At 41.5% G+C, this 5,440-nt stretch overlaps 1 non-coding gene across 1 annotated transcript; it reads right to left on the bottom strand.

The window, feature by feature from the left end:
• Positions 1-264: 264 nt before the first annotated feature.
• On the bottom strand, positions 265-368 carry LOC118730987. Its single transcript, XR_004991709.1, has one exon. It is a non-coding gene; the product is annotated as a U6 spliceosomal RNA (small nuclear RNA).
• Between the last annotated feature and the right edge of the window lie 5,072 nt (positions 369-5,440).

The following is a 5,440-nucleotide window of genomic DNA, read 5'->3' as shown; positions in this document are numbered from 1 at the left end:
TCCTACATTTCTTCTCTTTATATACCATTAATATGTTTCTTCTTTTATTTAATAGCATTAAAGGAAAACTAGGATTATCCCTGAAGCTGAATTTCAGAGGACCTCTATAATACATGACTCTACCCTTGCCAAACAAAATATTTGTCAGGCCTTCAAGTGGCTCAGCATTAATCCACAGCTGGCAGTTATGATGTTGGAAATTCCATTCAAATCCCCCAAATTATTTTCAGGATGTACAATTTAATATATCTAAATGCTTTTTATAAAAAATGCGAATGCTTCGTGAATTTGCGTGTTATCCTTGTGCAGGGGTCATGCTAATCTCTGTATCATTTCAATTTTTTTAGCTAAATACTTTTATAAAAAGCAATTTAATATTCATGGGATACTGGTCATAACTATAACTTACTTAGGAACCATAATAAATGCATTTTTAAAAATTTCTGTTCACAATTCCTAAGAATGCACAGCTATGGTGGTGTTACCACCTGTAGAAATCTATTTCTCCCCCTAAATTTGAAATTCATACTTTGATTCACTAGACTAAGAACTCAGACAGATGACTGGCTTTATCCTCCCTCTGAGGATGTTTAGTTCACTCTTGGGGTATTTGGTAAGTCCAGCTCTTCAAAATGTCTCTTTAAATAAATGTTTGTTTATTCAACAAACACCCTCCACATGCCAGACCCTTTGCGTACATTGTCTCATTCGATCCTCATGACGCCACAGGACATATATGAATCTCCCTGTATTAATGGGGATATCAGGACTCCGAGCATTTTTAAGAAACTTGGCCATGATCTCACAATTAATCAGATATGTTGGTTCCAAAGACTACCTCATGACTAGGGGTCATATGTTGGCTGTCTAGGAGCAGGAAAGGCTTTGTGGAGGTGGTGGCAGATAAGGAGCTATTTTAAGATCAGAGATGGGAGCTTTCAGAGCAATGAGTGGGGGAAAGCATTAAGTATCAAAATCTTACGAGAAAATAAATAGAAATACAATATTCATACAGCACTCCGGGGCACCTAAAATCATAATGTTAGAAAGCAGTCAAGGTGCCGAGACCGGTTTGGCTCATGGATAGAGCGTCAGCTTGGGGACTGAAGGGTCCCGGGTTCGATTCCGGTCAAGGGCATGTGCCTTAGTTGCGGGCATATCCCCGGTAGGGGGTGTGCAAGAGGCAGCTGGTTGATGACTCGCTCTCATCGATGTTTCTAACTCTCTATCTCTCTCACTTCCTCTCTGTACAAAATCAATAAAATATATTTTAAAAAAAAAAGAAAAGAAAAAGAAAGCAGTCAAGGTGAGAGGAGAAAATGGCAGATGAATAGGCAGTCCTATCGGGCACCTTGACCCAGGTCCAGGCTGGAAATACAACTAACCTGGAATTACCACTGTGGTCCAGCTGAGGAGATGACTTATAATAACGAAGAACAGGAAACACCTGGAGACTAGTAGGAAGGGCGAGATTGAAAGAGCAGGGAAGCCCAGAGGGGAGGGAAAACTGTTCTGGGAGCATAGGCAGGGCTCCACACACCTATGGGGGCTTTGGTGCAACCTAACTGGCCTGCAGCAGTGTGACCTGTGGTGCTCCATATCTTCCAAGCAGCTGCAAAAGGTAGTAGGACTATTGGCAGTAGCAGAATTGACTGGGCAGACCAGAGTCAGTAGGAGAGAGATCCAGAGTTTTGATTGCTTTTCTTTTTTTTTTTAAATCTCTAAACCCAGAGCACAGGACTTTTCATTTAAAACATTGGCACAGGGAGGGAGACATGGCACAGAGATGCCTGAGGACAGATTGGGGTGGGAAGCAGGGCAGGGAGACTTGGAAAAATAATAGCCAGGAATTCTACATTGGGTCATTCATACTCTTCTGAACAGCCATTTTTCCTGGGAGAAGCTACCTGTTCCCAACACCCAGAGGGCAGATAAAGGGTGGGGGGAGGGGAGGAGAACCACCCCAGGTAGTATAGCCCACCACACCCTACATTTTTAGCTTTACTGAAAAAATGTAGGTAAGAAAAATCTCAAGGAGCTCCCAATACTTGAATTAAAGGAGGGGCCATCTGCCCCACTATTTTAGGAAACACACTGATAAAACTCCAGGGTCCCAGATGACCCCATTGTTTTCCATATAAGGATTTCTGTCCATTCAAGGGCAGAGTAATACTTTGGGCCACTCTTGGAGCAGTTGCTCTGGGACTGGGAAAAAAAACAAACACATTGTATTCCCTGGAAGTGAAACAACTCAAACCCCACCTAAAACCCTGTCAGAAATAGACTCTTGAGTGATTAAGATTGACAGCTGGCAAATAAGCAAAGGTGGGGAGATGTGGGACACAAGGATTCAGGGGAAATGTTCTGAACCAGCCACGGACCACAGGCAGCTAACAAACCTACTCTAGAGGGAAGATTGACCCCTCCTGCTTGAAGCCAAGGCCTATGGGGGCAAACACAAGCAGTAGACCAGTGGATCTCTTGGAGCTTCAAGCAGGTTTCTAAAAGCCAAAGACAGTGCCTGGAAGTGGTTAGAACCTGAGTACCTAACAGGAAGCCCAGAATTGGCAGAGAGTCACACTCAAGATGAGCCCAAAAAGACCTATACCAAGACACATCACAATTAAATTGGCAAAAGTAAAAACCAAAGAAATAATCTTAAAGGCTGCAAGGGAGAGACAGAAAGTTACCCATAAGGGATCTCCCATTAGACTATCAACTGATATTGAGAGGGCAGGGCGGGGTGAGGATGAGCTACCGACTCCGCCCCACAGGGCGGAGTTATCCCTAGCCCTCACCCAACCAATCAGGGTTAGCCGAGGCAGTGACATCACCACCGACCGGAGTAAAACCCCTGGACTGGGAGAAGTTCGCTCTCTTCCGCCATGCTGCCGGCGTGGGTGGGAGGAGCCCATGCTAGCATGGAGAAGGCTCTTTTGTTTATTGCATCAGACTCGGCTCCCTGGTTGGGGATCACAAAGTCTGGGCATAACAATATCTCAACAGAACCACATCAGATGAGAAGGGAATGGCATGAAGTATACAAAACAATGAAAAGCAAGGGACTGAATCCAAGAATACTCTATCCAGCAAGGCTTTCATTCAAAATTGAAGGTGCAATCAGGAGCTTCCAGGCAAAACAAGCATCAAACAAAAAACAGCTAAGGGAGTTTATTACCACCAAACCAGCAATGCAAAAAAAAAAAAAAAAAAAAAAAAAAAAAAAAAAAATCCTAAAGGGACTGTTATAAAAAGAAGAAGTAGAAAGGGAGGAAGGGACCAAGGCATAAAGAATAAAATGCCAAACAGCAAGTACCTATCAATAATAACCTTAAATGTGAATGAATTAAATGCTCCAATCAAAAGACACAGGGTAGCTGATGGATAAGAAAACATGACTACATGGTGAGGGCCAGACATGGCGGGGATCTCCCTTTCCCATATCCAGCATGGAAAGAGAGATGAACGAATCGGTTCTAAGTGGCCAGGGATTGAGAAATAATAGAAAGAAAGAAGATGCAGAAATAGATTTAAAGCTGGGAGCTGGGTGGGACGCATTTCTCTCTGGTGGACAGGCAGCATGATGACGACCCTGAGCCACACAACACATTTATTTTATACCCACAATACCAGGGAATAACACCAAAACTTAGGATCAAAAGAGCTTATTTGCATTCTTAAGTAGGCCCTAGCATTCCTATTGCTTGACTGGATTTACATATTTAGACCCACCCCTGCCAACACCTGGGCTGATATGAAAGCCAAGCTGATTACACTGTCCGCCATCTTGGAGAAATGTGTATCAAAGAGGCAGCTCTGCCAGTCATCTCGAACTCAGCTGCCAATTTAAAGAAATGCTCATGTGCCTTTCCAGGCGACCTCTACACATGACATTCATGCAGGCTATAAGAGACCCACCCAGAACAAAGAATTCACACAGACTGAAAGTGAAGGGATGGTAAAAAATTTTCAAGCAAATAGAAATGAAAAAATAATCTGGAGTAGCAATACTTATATCTGACAAAATAGACCTCAAAGTGAAGGCCATTGCAAAAGATAAAGAAGGTCACTTAATAATTCTTAATACAATACAACAAGAGGCAATAATTCTGATAAACATATGTGCATCCAATACAGGGGTATCCTAATGTAAAAAAGGGCCTGGAGGATATCAAGGGAGAGATCAACAGCAATACAATCATAGTAGGGGACTTTTATACCCCATTGACATCACTGGATAAATATTCTAGACAAAAAAAATGAACAAGGAAAGAGCAATCCTAAATGACACACTAGATCAGATGAAACTAATTGATATCTTCAGAACATTTCACCCTAAAGCAATGGAATATACATTCTTCTCAAGTGCACATGGGTCATTCACAAAGATAGATCACATGTTAGGACACAAGCTAAGTCTCTACAAATTCAAGAAGATTGAAATCCTATCAAGCATCTTCTCAGACCAAAATGGCATGATATTAGAAATCAGCTACAATGAAACTGCTCAAAAACCTAAAGCAAACAAACAACAACATGGAGGCAAAATAGCATAATATTAAACAATGAATGAGTTATCAAAGAGATCAAAGAATTAAAAAAAAAACATTCTGGAAACAAATGAAAATAAACACACAACAATCCAAAATCTCTGGGCATAGTGAAAGCAGTCCTGAGAGGGAAATTCATAGCACTACAGAACTACCAAAACAAAACAAAAACAAGAAAAACTGGTAATAAATTATTTAACACTACTACTTAAAGAATTAGAAAGTGCCGAAACCGGTTTGGCTCAATGCATAGAGCGTCAGCTTGGGGACTGAGGGGACTCGGGTTCGATTCGGGTCAAGGGCATGTACCTTGGTTGCGGGCATATCCCCAGTAGGGGGTGTGCAAGAGGCAGCTGATTGATGACTCTCTCTCATTTCTAGCTCTACATCTCTCTCCCTTCCTCTCTGTACAAAATCAATAAAACATATTAAAAAAAAAAGAGGAACTGAAAGGTTGCATTAAAAAAAAAATTAGAAAGAAAACAGCAGGAAAACCCAGAGTAAGTAAAAGGATTGAAATATTAAAGATCAGAGTGGAGCTGAGACCGATTTGGCTCAATGGATAGAGCGTTGGCTTGGGGACTGAAGGGTCCCGGGTTCGATTCCAGTCAAGAGTATGTACCTTGGTTGCGGGCATATCCCCAGTAGGGGGTGTGCAAGAGGCAGCTGATTGACGACTCTCATCGATGTTTCTAACTCTCTATCTCTCTCCCTTCCTCTCAGTACAAAAAAAATCAATAAAATATATTTTTTAAAAAAAGATCAGAATGGAAATAAATGGCACAGGGACAAAAATAAAAACAAACAAACAAAAACACACACAACAAAACAAAAGATCAATAAAACCAAGAGCTTGTTCTTTGAATGGATAAATAAGATTGATGAACCTA

Source organism: Pipistrellus kuhlii, unplaced genomic scaffold (genome assembly GCF_014108245.1).
Source record: "Pipistrellus kuhlii isolate mPipKuh1 unplaced genomic scaffold, mPipKuh1.p scaffold_m20_p_3, whole genome shotgun sequence".
NCBI classification, from domain to species: domain Eukaryota; kingdom Metazoa; phylum Chordata; class Mammalia; order Chiroptera; family Vespertilionidae; genus Pipistrellus; species Pipistrellus kuhlii.
The sequence above is the reverse complement of the archived record's forward strand: the minus strand, read 5'-3'. Positions and strand labels throughout refer to the sequence as shown.